Source organism: Adiantum capillus-veneris, chromosome 16, assembly GCF_014529385.1.
Source record: "Adiantum capillus-veneris isolate H3 chromosome 16, ASM1452938v2, whole genome shotgun sequence".
Lineage (NCBI taxonomy): Eukaryota > Viridiplantae > Streptophyta > Polypodiopsida > Polypodiales > Pteridaceae > Adiantum > Adiantum capillus-veneris.
This window is the reverse complement of record NC_140946.1, coordinates 30,449,841-30,467,777: the sequence shown is the minus strand read 5'-3', so window position 1 is coordinate 30,467,777 and position 17,937 is coordinate 30,449,841.

Sequence of the window (17,937 nt, the reverse complement as noted above, 5' to 3'; positions counted from 1 at the left end):
CTTTGTAAAGATGCATTTGTTGTGCGCTTGGATTATTTGGCAGAAGTCACTACACATAATTACATCAAAGCCACCAAAGGGTTTATCGTGCAAATGTTTGATTCATCTCAATTGGCTATCTACCGAAGCGAACATACTCGAAGCTATCAAGGAATTTGTTGGGGTTCAGGCGAATTGGCTGAACACTCATTACTAACTCTCTTATTCTTTACATATATAGAGAAAAAGGAGCCTGAGATGATAACTCATTGTGCTCCACCAACTATGTGCTCTCCATCCTCACACAGCACTCCATTCATGCATCCACACACGCGCACTCTTCAATTGGTATCAGAGCGAGGTTGGCGATGGTGCTCGGCTTCCCCGGCGTGTGCAGACCCTCAAGGAAGTGCTTAGGTTTCTTAAGAGATTATGATTAAGGCTCTTTTTGTATATATGTGACAAGCGATAATCATTGTACATAATGAACTCAGTGCAACTAAGCTTGAAGTAGGTGAACCGTTCGAGCAGAAGAGTAGAAGCTTGTAAGAGCTTGGAGGAAAAAGCTTTGTGTGAAAGCTTAATTGAGTGAGCAAAGGAATAAGCAAGGGTACACCTTGATTTTCACAACAACGAGCTAGAAATTAAAGCAAGCAGCATTGGACATTGAGGCCTTGTGGTAGCGCACATAATTTGCAAGCATGTAGGCAATGCCTCATGAAATTTAACGCAGAACACTAATGTGCATCCAATATACAGATTGCAAAGGGGGCTATTGTTGTTGCATCCGAAGGAGAGTGAGAGCTTGTAGGAGTAGAATATTTGGGTAATTGCAAGAAGTAAATTAAGGTCTACAAAAATTTGTGAAGGCTATATTGGAGCTTTTGCACTGTGAACACAAGAGACTTTGGAAGCTTTTCTTTGGAAAGCATTTGAAAAATTTAACTCAAAGGAGGCTAAGGTAGTAGCACAAAACTTTGAGCAAGGCAGATTTTCCACGCAAGGTAAAGGCATGTGCTAGATTAAAAGCAGAGGCAGCGTAGGTAGAGAAAGAGTGTTGTGCAAGCTCAAGACTGAGAAAGAGAGAGGGATGCTCTCCGTCTGGTCCCTCTCAACACACATCGTGCAACCCACTCGGCATCAGATACACAAACACATTATTTTGGGTGGCACAGATCTCGAACAACCTCATGAGAGGCAACAATCTTGGAAGACATCTCCTGAATTCGACATCGCCATCTCTCCCACTTTGGAAACAACCTCTTCCTACGTCTTTGATATCTCCTCGATTTTTCTCACATTAGCATTGTCTTCTGTAGCATTTGACGTTGACTTTGACACAATGGTACCTGACTCTGACATCAATTCTCCCACAAATTCAACATACGTACGCTCTCTTCATTGTTTTGACACACACATAGACAATCTCTAGTGTTGGTAGAGAGAGAGAGAGAGAGAGAGAGAGAGAGAGAGAGAGAGAGAGAGAGAGAGAGAGAGAGAGCTTGTTGGCAGCAGTGAGAGGTAGGGAGAGCAGACCCTTTGTGGCAGCAGTCTCTTGAGAGACGTTATTCCTTAGCACACTACTTGGAGGCAAAGATACGGCACCAACACTACATGTGGAGTTTTGGATTGCCATTAGCAGTGGTTTTATGCTTTCACATGTGTTTTATGAGCTCTCTATGCGTCTTGAGAGTGGTTTGGTTAAACCATATGTGTTTTGGGCATGATGTATACACTTGTGGTTTACTTTTGAGATTGTGATCTCCATGTCTTTAGATTCGCAGTTCTCTTACACTCATAGGGTCTACAACAGACAGACTTGGTAGCGACTTCTAGAGTGGACAATACAGGTCTTCTACATGCCATATTTTTTGTCTGAGCATAGTTTTATCACTCCAGTGAGAGGTTATGCGAGTTTATGCATAGTTCAGTGACACTTTGACAGTGTTGTGCTCTTATGATATCAAATTCCCGTTGGGATAGTGATTTCTCTTGCTTGAATATCTATTGGTGCTTGTTTATGCGTATATTGTGTACTTTGCAACGATTTTATGACTCATGTACATTGTGTTGGAGATATTACCTCTGTATGTCTTTGTGGGGCTTACTTTGTCTTAATTTGGCAGTTACGTAGCGGTTTTGTAGACTCAATCTAGAAGATCCCTTTCTGAGACTATGGCTAATCTTTGTGCCTACTAAGCCTTTTATGAGGGTTGTGCATGAGGTTTTTTGAAGTTGAACACTAGCTGAGTTACCCACTGCAATGTGGATTAGGTTGTTGGAGATCTTACTCGTGGCCTCACCACAGGACATGTATAGACGGGTATAGGTGCTTTGACGCCAAGTTGACAATCTTTTGATAGTGTGTTTTGAGTAGTGTATGCAATTAAATACACTATTAGCACTCTTTTATGGTTTACGCATTGAATTTTTTGCTAAGATTTTGATCTTTGTACAAATGAGACTGCCAAAATTTCCGTATAATTTTTGCCATAAAACCTTATTTTCACTTTCTTGCATTTGCTCTTGTTAGTTATGGTTGGATCTTCTGACAAAGAAGAGTATCATATCAAGAAGTTTGATGGCACAAACTTCACAATACAGAAGCATTGTATGCTTGGTCCATAAGGGACCTGCAACGCCATGAAAGAGCACAGTGAGGGTGTTTACATTGATGATCAGTGGGAGGAGCTTCATGTCATGCTATGGCGACCATTTGCCTGCACCTTGGTAAGTCCATTTTCTTCATAATTATGGACAAGACTACTGCAAAGTATTTATGGGAGACATTATGCACAGCTTGGGATGGCAAGAGTGCCTCAAATAAGGTTTTTTTAATGAGAAATGTTGGAATTAGGGTTGCAGAAAAACACAACAGCTTGGAGAAGACGAAGGAAGCTTATGGCACACAACTAAGAGTGTTTTACTTAGTGTGCAATGGAAACATAGATAGCCCTAGAGTGATGGGCGTATATACAATGCACAGGGGGGAAAACCTCTTAAAGAGGGAAAAAATGCCCAAGCAGTCCTAATGTGTTCACACACATCACTACCACATGTATATGGTAAAAAATCCCCCCTGCAGTGATGCGGTGAGCGAAATGCCTTGAGGACATGATCAGTCCACAAAGGGGAGTAAGCCCAAAGCTTTACAAAAAGCTTCGAACTTCTCACAAGACAATGCCTTTGTGAAAAGATCTGCAAGGTTGTCATGTGTTGGCACATAACCAAGCCGATCTCTCCTGTTGAGAGCCTCTCCCTCATAGTGGTAATGCACCTCAATGTGCTTTGTGCGAGCATGAAAAATTGGGTTCCTTGCAACTGCCAATGCGCTCTGACTATCAATGTAGATAGTGTTGGCAGTGTCCTGTCCAACACCCAAATCAACCATAAGGCGTTTGAGCCATACACACTCAACTGTGGTTGTGAAGACTGCCCTGTACTCAGCCTCACAACTCAAAGTGGCCACAGTAGGTTGCTTATTGCTTAGCCATGATATACATGAACTGCCAAGCATGAAACAAAAACCATTTGTGGATACTCGCGTGTCAAAACAACCAGCCCAATCTGAGTCCAAAAAAGCATGTAAGTCTGGCGGCAATGATCCCTCCTTGGGATAAAACAAGCCAAGATATAAAGTGCCACTAAGGTAGCGAAAAATCCTGTTGACAGCCTGCCAATGCTTAGACCTTGGGCTATGCATAAATTTGATGACCTGTGAGACTGCAAACTGAATATCCGGCCTCGTGTTGCATACATAAATGAGGCATCCAACAACAGTTTGGTAAAGAGTGACATCATCAGGATCACCAATGTCATGAGGACTCAATTTCAAACCTGTTTCCATGGGAGTGGCAATAGGTTTGCAATCCTCAAGTCCAAACTTACAAAGCAATGTCTGTATGTAACTTTTTTGACACAAGGCAATACCACCATCACACTGCTTAAATTGTATACCCAAGTAATGATGCAACAACCCAAATCTTTCATCTTGAAAGTAGCATTCAAATCAGCCTTAAAATCAGCAATATGTCTCTCATTTGGTCCAGTGATAAGTAAATCATCTACATAAAGAACCGCAATGAGAAGTACATCACCCTCACGCTTTACATATAATGTGCTTTTTGTTGGACTGTTACAAAAGCCTCATTTGACCAAATGAGTGTCAGCTTTCTCATACCAAGCACGAGGAGATTGCTTCAACCCATACAAAGCCTTCTTACATCTGCACACTTTGTTCTCTTATCCTTTCATGACAAAATCGCGAGGCTGCGTTACACGAACTTCCTCAAATATGTCACCATTCAAGAAAGCAGTAACAATGTCTGATTGATATACATCCCAACCAAAATGAGATGCCAATGCACATAGAAAATGAATAGTAGTCATACGACAAGTGGGAGCTTCATCATCTATGCCTTTTTGCTGCGCATAGCCTTTTGCAACAAGTCGAGCCTTATGGCAATCAACCTCACCATCTGGCTTGTGTTTCAACTTGTAAACCCACTTTGTACCAATGGCCTTTTTTCCAGGAGGCAAATCACATAAAGTCCATGTGTCATTTTCTATAAGTGCATCATATTCTAATTGCATGGCAGCCATCCAATTTTTTGAATTATGTGCTTCATCAGAAGAGAGAGGTTCCTCAACATCATGTAAGCTAGACACAGCCAAAGCATAACAATCTGATGCATAAGATGCATGGCGAGGGCCTAAACGAGTACGACTAGACAAAGGTGCATCCAATTGACTGTCACGCAATGTATGCACCAGCCATTTTGGCATACCTCTAGCCTGCTCATTTTCAACCCTTTCCTCATCAAGTACATCATGTACGTCTGCATTAGTATAGGTTGATATGTAACATTTTTGAAAACCCCCATAGGCTGTACATTTGCCTCATTGGAATTTACATTCGAACTTCCACCACTGAAAAGAGGCAACAAAGTGTCATAAATGTCATGTGAGCTTACATTACTGTCTCTAGTACCTGACAGCAAGGGCTGAACAGAATCTTCCACAAACACTACATCCCGTGAAACCAGAATATGCTTTGTTCGTGGATGATACAACCTGTAACCTTTTCTTTCAGCACTATAACCAACAAAAATACATTTGACAGCCAAATCTGCGTTGTGTTTGCGGAACCAAAGCATATGCCAAACAACCAAAAACACGCATGTGCTCAATAGAAGGCTTTCTATCATGCCATGCTTCATATGGATTAATAGAATGCAAAGCTTTCGTAGGACACCTGTTAAGTACATAAGTGGCACACATGATGGCCTCAAGCCAAAAAGAATGCGGCAAAGCTTGACTTTTGACCATACATTGTGCCATTTCCGTAAGTGACCTATTTTTCCTCTCAGTTACACCATTTTGTTGAGGTGTATAAGGCACTGTAGATTGGTGTTTTATCCCATGACTAGCCAGAAATGCATTAAATTCATGAGACATATACCTCCCCCCTCAATCGGAACGGAGGGTGTCCATAGTACATTTCGAGACATTTTCAACCATAGCCAGAAATTGTTTGAAGCACATAAAAACTTTTTTGGACTTCGCTTTAAGTGGAAATACCCATGCATGCCTAGAGTAATCATCAATGAAAGTCACGAAGTATAGGTAATTTCCCAAGGACGGAGTTTGCATGGGCCCACACACATCACTATGCACAAGTTGCAACCTGCATGTGGCCATAACTGAACCATCCTTTGGAAATAACGCTGCATTTTACCCAAAATACAACCTTCACAAACATGTTTGAAGGTGCTTCAAGAGGCGGCAAAGAAGCAAGAAATTGTTTGAAGCACATAAAAACTTTGGACTTCGCTTTAAGCGGAAATATCCATGCATGCCTAGAGTAATCATCAATGAAAGTCACGAAGTATAGGTAATTGCCCAAGGATGTAGTTTGCACAAGTTGCAACCTGCATGTGGCCCTAATTGAACCATCCTTTGGAAAGAACGCTGCATTCTACCCAAAATAGAGCCTTCACAAACATGTTTGAAGGTGCTTCAAGAAGCGGCAAAGAAGCAACCATATCAGATTTCTGCAAACACAGCAAACTGGCAAAATTCAGATGCCCATAGTTTTGCATGTGAAACAGCCCTTGAATCTGCAACTTCATTTTTGCAAAATTTTGTCCACACTTGTCATACAAAGTGAGCTTATACAACCCACGGCACAAAAGGCTAGATGCAACAATTTCATCACCAAAACCGAGATCATGAACTATACATCTGTCATCTACAAATTTGACTACAAGTCCAAGTCTAGCAAGTACAGATGCAGACAAAAGATTCTTCTTGATCCCAGGTACATAAAGTGCATCAACAAGTGTGAAAGAACTGCCATTTGCAACAGTGAGCACAATCTTTCCAACTCCCTGAACCGGATAAGAGGCATTGTTGTCACAAGTGACTGAATTCCCATGAGGGACAGACTCGAGAGAGGTGAACAATTCACGTGTGAGGTAATGTGTTTTGTAGCACCACTGTCAAAATACCACACATGTGAATTTACAGCAAGTGACATGCATGCATTATGGATAGCAGGATTGTAAGTTCACTCTGCACTAAAAGTCCATTCTGCATCAACATTAGCATTACAATCTCCTTTCACAGGAGACTCAACAATGGCTGCATTTGCAGTGGAACCACCCTCTTTCTTCTTAGCCTCTTTGGGCTTCAACTTAGGACACTGCTTGATCAAGCAATCATTAGCTTTACAATAATGGCAATGCATCTTCTTTTTTCCCTTATCACCAGAATTGCTAGATGAAGTGCTTCCAACAGAAGCATTGGGAACAAAAGTTTTGCCACTAGCTGCAGAACCATAAGAAGTGGCTGCATTGTGTTGGAATTAGGGTCGTAGAGAAACGCACACAACTTGCACACAATTGAGAGTTTATTACTTAGTGTGCAATGGAAAGATAGATAGCCCTAGAATGATGGGCGTATATACAATGCACAGGGGGAAAAAACTCCTAAAGAGGGAAAAAATGCCCCGGCGGTCCTAGTGTGTTCACACACATCACTACCACATGTATATGGTAACAAATCCCCCCTGGAGTGATGCAGTGAACGAGAGCTAGCACATGAGTAAAGGAAAGTGCCATGCCCTAAGGACATGATCAATCCACAAAGGGGAGCAAGCCCAATGCTTTGCGGAAAGCTTCGAACTTCTCACAAGACAATGCCTTTGTGAAAAGATCTGCAAGGTTGTCCTGTGTTGGCACATAAGCTTGTTGACATAAATAAGGCAGCCAATAGGAATTTGGTAAAGAGTGACATCAGCTGGATAACCAACATCATGTAGACTCAACTTCAAACCTGTTTCCATGGGAGTGGCAATAGGTTTGCAATCCTCAAGTCTAAACTTACATAGCAATGTCTCTATGTAGCTTTTCTGACACAAGGCATTACCACAATCACAGTGCTTGAACTCTATACCCAATTAATGATGCAACAACCCCAAATCTTTCATCTTGAAAGTAGCATTCAACTCAGCCTTAAATTCAGCAATATGTCTCTCATTTGGTCCAGTGATCAGCAAATCATCAACATAAAGAATCACGATGAGAAGTACATCACCCTCACGCTTTACATACAATGTGCTTTCTGTTGGACTGTTACGAAAGCTTTGTTTGACCAAATGAGTGTCAATTTTCTCATACCAAGCACGAGGAGATTGCTTCAACCCATACAAAGCCTTCTTACATCTGCACACTTTGTCCTCTTGTCGTTTCTTGACAAAACCGTGAGGTTGCGTTACGTAAGCTTCCTCAAATATGTCACCATTCAAGAAAACAGTAACAATGTCTGATTGATGTACATCCCAACCAAAATGAGCTGCCAATGCACATAGAAAATGAATGGTAGTCTTATCACAAGTGGGAGCTATGCCTTTTTGCTGTGCATAACCCTTTGCAACAAGTCGAGCCTTATGGTGATCGATCTCACCATCCGGCTTGCGTTTCAACTTGTAAACCTACTTCGTACCAATGGCCTTTTTGCCAGGAGGCAAATCACATAAAGTCCATGCGTCATTTTCTATAAGTGCATCATTTTTTGATTGCATGGCATCCATCCAATTTTCTGAATTTTGTGCTTCATCAAAAGATAGAGGTTCCTCAACATCATGTAAGCTAAACACAGCCAAAGCATAACAATCTGATGCATAAAATGCATGGCGAGAGCCTGAACGAGTACGACTAGACAAAGGTGCATCCAATTTACTGTCACGCAATGTATGCACTAACCATTTTGGCATACCTCTAGCCTGTTCATTTTCAGCCCTTTCCTCATCAAGTACATCATGTACATCTGCGTCAGTAATAGGCTGATTTATAACATTTCAGAAAACCCCCATAGGCTGTACTTTTGTCTCATTGGAATTTACATTCAAACTTCCACCACTGAAAAGAGGCACAAAGTGTCATAAATGTCATGTGAGCTTACATTACTGTCTCTAGTACATGACAGCAAGGGTTAAACAGAATCTTCCACAAACACTACATCCCGTGAAACGAGAATACCCTTTGTTTGCGGATGATACAACTTGTAACCTTTGCTTTCAGCACTATAACCAACAAAAATACATTTGACAGCCTTATCATCCAATTTTCTGCGTTGTGTTTGTGGCACCAAACAATAGAAGGCTTTCTATCATGCCATGCTTCATATGGAGTAATAGACTGCAAATCTTTCGTAGGACACCTGTTTAGTACATAAGTGGCACACATGATGGCCTCAAGCCAAAAAGAATGCGGCAAAGCTTGACTTTTGACCATACATCGTGCCATTTCTGTAAGTGACATGTTTTTCCTCTCAGCAACACCATTTTGCTGAGGTGTATAAGGCACTGTACATTGGTGTTTTATTCCACGACTAGCCAAAAATGCATTAAATTCATGAGACATATACTCCCCCCTCGATCGAAACGGAGGGTGCCCATAGTACATTTCGAGACATTTTCAGCCATAGCCAAAAAAAAAATTGAAGCACATAAAAACTTCAGACTTCGCTTTAAGTGGAAACACCCATGCATGCCTAGAGTAATCATCAATGAAAGTCATGAAGTAAAGGTAATTGCTCAAGGACGGAGTTTGCATGGGGCCACAAACATCACTATGCACAAGTTGCAAACTGAATGTGGCCCTAACTAAACCATCCTTTGGAAACTTTGAACATTGCATCTTACCCAAAATACAGCCTTCATAAACATGTTTGACAGTTGCTTCAAGAGGCGGCAAAGAAGCAACCAGATCAGATTTCTGCAATCGCAGCAAACTGGCAAAATTCAGATGACCAAAACATGCATGCCAAAATTTTGCATCTGAAATAGCCCTTGAATCTGCAAATGCATTTGCAAAATTTTATCTACACTTGTCATACAAAGTGAGCTTATACAGCCCACGGCACAAAAGCCTAGATGCAACGATTTCATCATCAAAACTGAGATCATGAACTGTACATCCGTCATCCACAGATCTGACTAAAAGTCCAAGTCTAGCAATGCAGATACAGACAAAAGATTTTTCTTGATCCCAGGTACGTAAAGTGCATCAACAAGTGTAATAGAACTGCCATTTGCAGTAGTAAGCACATTCTTTCCAACTCCTTGAACTGGATAAGAGGCATTGTTGGCACAAGTGACTGAATTCCCATGAGGGACAAACTCGAGAGAGGTGAACAATTCACAATGTGAGGTAATGTCCTTTGTAGCACCACTATTGAAATACCACACATGTGAATCTACAGCAATTGACATGCATGCATCATGGACAACAGGATTGTAAGTGCACTCTGCACTAAAAACCCATTCTACATCAACATCAGCATCACGGTCTCCTTTCACAGAGGACTCAACAATGGCTACGTTGGTAGTGGAACCAGCATTTGCAGTGGAACCACACTCTTTCTTCTTAGCCTCTTTGGCCTTCAACTTAGGACACTGCTTGATCAAGTGATCATTAGATTTACAGTAATGGCAACGCATCTTCTTTTTGCCCTTATCACCAGAATTGCCAGACAAAGTGTTGCCAGCAGAAGCAATGGGAACAGAAGTTTTGCCACTCGTAGCAGAACCATAAGAAGTGGCTGCATTGATGTTACCACCCTTTCTTTGAGAAGCAATAAAAGCCTGTTCAACTGCACGCTATCTAATCCTGTTTTTTTTTTGGAAAGTGACTCTTGTAACAGCAATGTGCATAATGCATCAAACTTGACAACTTTGGGTCATAAGTCTCCGAGTACTAGCGAAAGTCTGGTAAGAATCTGGTAAGGCATCAAGAACAGTCTGCACCAGTGAACTGTCTGAAATGACTTCACCTGCAGAAATAAGTTGCTCATTGATATCCTTGACACCTGCAAGGAAAGTGTCCATATCATCTTCCTCATGCATAATCTTCGACTCCAGCTCTTAATGCAACAAAGCAATTTTAGCCTCATTGCGACTTGCATAAAGACCATCCAAAATATCCCAAGCATGTTTTGCTGAACAAGTGTGACGAACAATGGTTCACTTCACAGACAACACAATCAATGCATGAGCCTGCGCATCCTTTACATCCCAATGAGATTGTTCTACCGTAGGCAAAACAACTCTAATAGCAGCAATCCTTGCGGCAAGACCTGCAACATCCTCAACATCGCCTGCATCCTCAGAACCGGGACGTACATCAATGTCCTGCACAATATTCTAGACACCCTTTGAGACAAGAACATGTTGCATAATGTAAGTTGACATAGGGTAATTGTCCCCATCCAATCTGTCCTCCAGCAGGAAAACATCTTGAACACATTTGTGTTGTTGTCAGCCATGGTAAATGTTGCACCTGATGTGAAAATTGCTCGAAAAGAGGAGAAATGAAGCGGGAACAACACATGCTATATAGCACAAACCGTAGAAGATTGTAAGGCACTTGTTATGCAAAACACGACACTGACAAAAATTCTACACAAAATGACGAAATAGCCTGTGATGTACTGTCTGTAGTGGAAACGGAGGCCGAAATGAGCCCGAATCAGAAATCTGAGCAGATTAAGCTCTATGAGCTTACCCAAAAATTTTGTCGACCTACAAACGATCAACAAAGCTCACAAAAATTGGAGAAAGTGAGCAGGTGTGTGCTAGAGCTGCTGGCGATTGAGCCAAGGAGGACGCAACCTGCTTTGATACCAATTGTTGGAATTAGGGTTGCAGAGAAACGCACACAACTTGAAGAAGACGAAGGAAGCTCAAGGCACACCACTGAGAGTTTATTTCTTAGTGTGCAATGGAAAGATAGATAGACCTAGGTGATGGGCGTGTATACAATGCACGGGGGAAAAACCTCCTAAAGAGGGAAAAAATGCCCCAGTGGTCCTAGTTTGTTCACACGCATCACTACTACATGTATATGGTAACACATTGCTGTTACCACCCTTTCTTTGAGAAGCAATAAAAGCATGTTCAATTGCACACTGTCTAGTCCTGTTCTTTATGGAACGTGACTCTTACAATAGCAATGTGCACAATGCATCAAACTTGACAACTTCAGGATTTCCTTGGGTCATAAGTCTCCAAGTACTAGCAAAAGTCTGGTAAGAATCTAGCAAGGCATCAAGAACAGTCTGCACAAGGGAACTGTCTGAAATGACTTCACCTGTAGAAATAAGTTGCTCATTGATATCCTTGACACCAGCAAAGAAAGTGTCCATATCATCTTCCTCGTGCATAATCTTCGATTCTAGCTCTTTACACAGCAAAGCAATTTTTGCCTCATTGCGGCTTGCATAAACACCAGCCAGAATATCCCAAGCTTGTTTTGTAGATTTCACTGAATGAATGTGAGGAGTAATGGTGCACTTTATAGACAACACAATCAACGCATGAGCGTGTGCATCCTTTACATCCCAATGAGCTTGTTCTGTCGTAGGCAAAACAACTCTAACAGCAGCAATCCTTGCAGCAAGACCTGCAACATCCTCAATATCACCTACATCCTCAGAACCAGGACGTACATCAATGCCCTGCACGATATTCCATGTGCCCTTTGACACAAGAACATGCTGCATCATGTAAGCCCACATAGGGTAATTGTCCCCATCCAACCTGTCCTCAGTAGCAAACATCTTGAACACATCTGCGTTGTTGTCATCCATGGAAAATGCCTACACCTAATGTGAAAACTACCTGAAACTGAGTGAGACTAGCACGTGCTATATAGCACAACCCGCAGTAGACTGTATGAAACCTGTTATGCAGAAAACGACACTGACAAAAATTCTGCACTAAATGATAAAATTGCCTGTGCAGACCTGCCTGTAGTGGAAATGGAGGCCGAAATGAACCCGAATTTAAATCTGAGCAGACTAAGCTCCACGAGCTTACTCGAATTTTTTGTCGACCTGCAACGAACGCTCGCCAAAGCTCATTGAAATCGGAGAAAGCAAGCAGGCATGTGCTGGAGCTGCTGGTGACTAAGCCCGGGAGGATGCAACCTGCTCTGATACCAATTGTTGGAATTAGGGTTGCAGGAAAACACACACAACTTGTAGAAGACGAAAGAAGCTCAAGGCACACAACTGAGAGTGTTTTACTTGTTGTGCAATGGAAAGATAGGTAGCCCTAGAGTGATGGGCGTATATACCATGCACGGGGAAAAAACCTCCTAAAGAGGGAAAAAATGCCCCGGCAGTCGTAGTGTGTTCACACACATCACTACCACATGTACATGGTAACAAGAAAGCTCATGCATTTAAATATGAAAGTAGGGAGTAGAGGTTTGGGGCGAGCTTTTTTTGGTTATTGCTTTAATTACCATGTCTAGCAAGAAAAGCTTGTTCCATATGAGCTTTTGAGCGAACTTTTTTTATTATTACTTTTATTTTAAATTTTCAACAAGAAAAGCTCGCTCCATACTTTTCTCTCTATCTCTCTTCTCTCTCCATCTCAATATTTCTCTCTCCTCTCTCTCTCTCTCTATGCCAATTTTTCTCTCTCCTCTCTCTCTCTCTCTCTCTCTCTCTCTCTCTCTCTCTCTCTCTCTCTCTCTCTCTCTCTCTCTCTCTCCCCCACCATGCAAGTTGGCATAGAGAGAGAGAGAGGGAAAGAGAGAAAAATAAAAAATTTATTATTCTCTCTCTCTCTCTCTCTCTTCTTATCCTTCATTTTTTTTCCTTCTCCTTCTCTCTCTTTCTCTCTTCGTCCCTTCTCTCTTTCTATCTCTCTCTCACTCTTTTAACCAACCTCGTATTAATTCTTGATCAACAACCTAATTATAAGAATGGCCATATATGTTTTTGTCCAATTTAATGCTAGTTAATACACAATCACTGCTCTTTGTTTTTTGAAAAACATCCTGTTTGAAGAGTCCTGACGGTCAATGCATCCCTACCTTGTCGTTTGATGCAGAAACAAAAAAAAAAACTACAACGAGAAAAATATGTTTGATTGCTCTCTTGAGCATCAAATTTTCAAAACAAAGTGCACTTGACTGGCAAAGAGGATGGAGCACGGCGAGAACATGAAGGGCCAACCAATTACAGATGCTTAGGGGTAAGAATGTCCCCCATGTTTGACTCTTAATCATCATTATAACTATGCTAATCTTTCAAAACAAAAGAATCAAGTGCTAGCTTTGTTGGGTTCCATTTGGTCATACCCCTCTTTTTCTCGTGGTTTAGCAAAGCATCACCTCTTAGTTGGGTACAATCCATGTCTAAGAATAGAACTGTCCAGCTAAATTTTTGCACGTCAATAGATGGCATGATATTGGTCAGACAAGCATTTTGGAGGAAGCTTGCTCAAGATAAATAATACTAGAGTTGAAGGCAATATCTCCACAAGTAGGTAGTATATCAAATTCAATGTAGGAGTAGTGTATTTATGGATTTGTTGTTGGTATCCGTCTCAAACAAAAATGGTTTGAGAGAACCAACAATAGCTAGAATGGGTGTAGTAGTTAAAGCTACTTTAAGTTTATCAAAACTCCATTGTCACTCTTCACCCCAAGTAAATGCCTTACCTTGATTTATTCCATCATAGGAACGACTATCCCAGTATAGTCCTCGATGAATTTATGACAATAGCCTATTATACCTAGAAAAATTTGAAGTTCTTTGAAGTTCGTTGGACAAGGCCATTGTAAAATCACATCGACCTTGGTTGGATCCTATTAAGAGTAGCATACGAAATTACATGCCAAAAGTAATTGATTATAGTTTTAAGAAAATTACACTTGCTCAACTTTACAAAAACTTGTGCTTCCATAGTAGATCAAACACCAATTTGAGGTGCCTTAAGTGCCCTTGTTTAGTAGCATTGTGAACCAAAATGCTACCTAGGAAAACAATAAAAAATTTCCATGAATGTGGTCGTAGAATATCATCCATCATGGTCATGAAAGTGGCAAGAGAGTTGCTTAAACCAAAGGGCATCACTAAGAACTCATAATGGCCAAATCTTGTATGAAAGGTAGTCTTTGGAATGTTTGCCAAGCTCCCTTAAGCTAATCGAATAATTCATCCACCCTTGGGAGAGGATACTTTTTCTTAATTGGTTACTTCATTCAAGGCACGATAGTCTATACACATGCGCATAGACCTGTCCTTTTTCTTGAATAATAAAAATGGTGTTGCCCATGGCAAAGAACTTGGCAACTTAAGTAGTCAGTAAGTTGCTTCTCTACCTCCATGGCTTTTGTGCAACTTAGCTTATAAGGAGGCTCACTTATAGGTTTGCTACTAGCCACTAGATTAATGCCATGTTGCACTAAACATTTGGATGGTAACCCTAGACACATTTTGAGGGAAAGCTTCTCTACAATCATATAAAGAGTTGCTAGAGTTGGTGCATTGTGTGCTTAGAAACATGATTCTTAGTGTGCCTTGAGTTGCTATAGAAAAATAGTGGGAATGCTCGGTTGAGAAAGTTCTTTCATTAATAAGCATACTTTCATTAAATATCAAAGAAATATTAGACAAAGAAAAACATACTTTCATTAAATATCAAAGAAAAATTAGACAAAGCATGAGGCAATTAGTAACACAGAAATACTTTTTTATTCCATTATTGTCGTACAACTTTGAAAGTTCTACAGAACATATCAATGGAGCCTAAAGTACATCTTATTGCTCCTAGCAACAACACATGTCTTCCATTAGCAAAGAACTCAAGGGAATTATGCTCATATCTCCTCTCTAAAGAAGTACCTAAACTATGTCATCATGCTCACTAAGGACCATATCTGCTCGACTCATGTTCATCACTTGGAAATCCAAGTGTTTGAGATGCCATTGAATTTACAAACGGAGATTCTTAGCCTCCATATCCCACACCTCCTTGTCAGGTCCATTCATATGGGATACATCACAACGGTGTGAACTTGGAGTATGTGGCAGGCTAAGCTTCTTAACTAGCTTGTAACTCAACAAATTGCATGTGGCACCATCACCAACTAGAATACACACACATGTGTCTTGAATAATGCCTTGCATACACACAATCTCATGAGGTCGGAAGGAAGGCTTCCACAAAGCAGTAGTCAAGCAACACTCATGGAGATCCTTGATATGAGAAACCTCCACCTCAGAGTACTTGGAAGAGGAGTTTAAGGGCAGTAATCCTACCATGTTTAAGGTGTTACGAACTATTCGTTCAAATGGTCAACAAGCACAAGACAAGTAGTAAAAGTATGTTAATGAAAAATGATGACTGGCTACTTTTTGAAGAAGTCGAATGTCTCTACATCTCTCTCTAGCACTTCCTTCCTCTCTGTTCTAACACCCTACTTGCAGGTTTCACTAGCAAATTTTCTACTTATGCTCGTTCAGTTGTTGGCGGTACATGTTAGGAGGTCAATTTCAACAAGGCCTATCGTGAGAGGAAGTTTGCTTGTGGTTACATATGAGATCATCACCTAATTCACCCTTTTCTGCTACACCTTTGACATGGTATCAAAGCCACAATGTGATCTGGAGTTGGATTGGTGATATGTGCAAGTTTTGGGTGTTGGAATTTTGATAAGAAGGTTTGCTATTTTTTAACTATATTTCACTAATTGGGGCTAATTTTAGTTGTAGGGGATAGATTTGAAGGTTTCCCTTCATCTACCTCGGCCTAGCCTCGTCAGACGTCCAAGTTCTCTCATTCAATGGAGAGGGGTGATGATTTTGATAACTCAATCCATAGAGAAGAAGTACAATGAGAAGAAGTTCACGATGGAGCCTTTGTCACCAACAAATATTTGGGAGATTGGTCCCGTTTCTACTTTGGAGTAGGTGATCAACCAATCAAGATACCTACCTTTCCCTCGGATCGACAATTGAATGGTGACAATTATGCCGTTTGGAAAGCGACCATGATGGTGGCCTTTGACTCTTATGAGCTTGGAGGCTTTGTTTCTAGAAACTTTTAAAAGTCAAGGGATCCTATGAGAGCGAAGTTATGGGAGCATCTCAATGCTCGAATCCAAACATCTATCAGCCTTAATAGCACACCATCTGTCATCATTCACATTTGATTGATGAAGGATGTGAAGTAGGTTTTGGATTGGCTTTCATCTTTATATGATTGGGTTTCTTTGATGAGGCGGATAGATTTGGAGGTGCAGTTGAGGACCCTAGATGCCAAAAAATCATCCATGAGGGATCACACCAAAAGATGCAAGAACTCTAGCGGAAAATACTTCATATGCGAAAGTTGATCAATTGAGAGGACATGGCTATCCAACTTTTGGCCTAGCTACCTCCTCTAGAGGCATGTTGAATACTATTTCTTGGGATGAGATTGTTCCAGTGGTGTTGGACCAAGAGGAGCGGTTCAATACGGGGAAGAAGCCAGTCTCCAAAGCCTTGGCTGATTCTTCCATGAATAACAAGAAGCAGAAGTTTAAGAAGAAAAGCAACAAAAATCCAAAGAAGAGTGATGCTAAAAATGCCTTGAGGGGAGATCGACATTGTAATCATTGTGGGGGGAAAGGCCATTATTGGTGGAAGTGTCCAAAGCGAGTTGGAGATGCTTCAACTTCTACAGTGGCAATATAGTCACCAACCTTTGTTCATTTGGAGATTCTAACCTTAGAAGACTCTCTAGGGACATCGGAGGTTAAGACAGTTCTTGCAGTTTGAGATAGTCGTGATTGGATTCTTAATAATGGTGCTTTACAACACGTGACACATTTAAAGGATCTTTTGACCATTGGCAACAAATCTGAAATTACAGTTCATAGTAGTGAGGATTCCATGGAGTTAATTCCAAATGGCATAGGGGGTATACATGCCGCCAAGGTTATTTATGCCGCGAAGCTGGGTTTTCATCTTCTGTTTTGTGCACAAGGTGTGCAAGCTAGGCATGGAGGTGGTTTTCAGAGAGGATGTGGTGTCTATTTGGGATCAAGTTTTTGATAAGGAGGTGAGAGGGGGCATGGTAGAGAATGGCCAATATAGGCTCCATGCTATTTCTTTCATGATTGGGACTCCCAAAAGTGATTTATGGCATTACAACTTTGGATGATGCTCTCCATTGTGCTTTTCCTAAATAGACAATTGAAGGCTTACAAGATGTTGGGAGTAAGCATGGAAAATGTATTACTTGCATTTGTGGGAAGCAACATAGAGAGGTTTATCCAAAGCACTCTACAAATCGAGCTTCTGCAGTTTTGGAGTTGGTTCACACCGACCTTTGTAGACTTATACAAACTCTGTCTTTGGGTGAAGCTCTTTACTTCATGTTGTTGGTGGACAATTTCATCCACTTTACTCGAGTATATTTTCTACAACACAAGTCAGAGGCATTTGAGCGTTTCAATAATTGGCATGCTCTTGTAGAGAAGAGAGCAATGAAGTGTTGAAGACAAATTGATCGGATAAAGGTGGGAGTCTACCTCCAAAGCATTCATTTAGTTTTGTGTGGACCATGGCATCAAGTGGGAGATTGCAAATATTGGATATCCCTCAGAGAATGGAGTT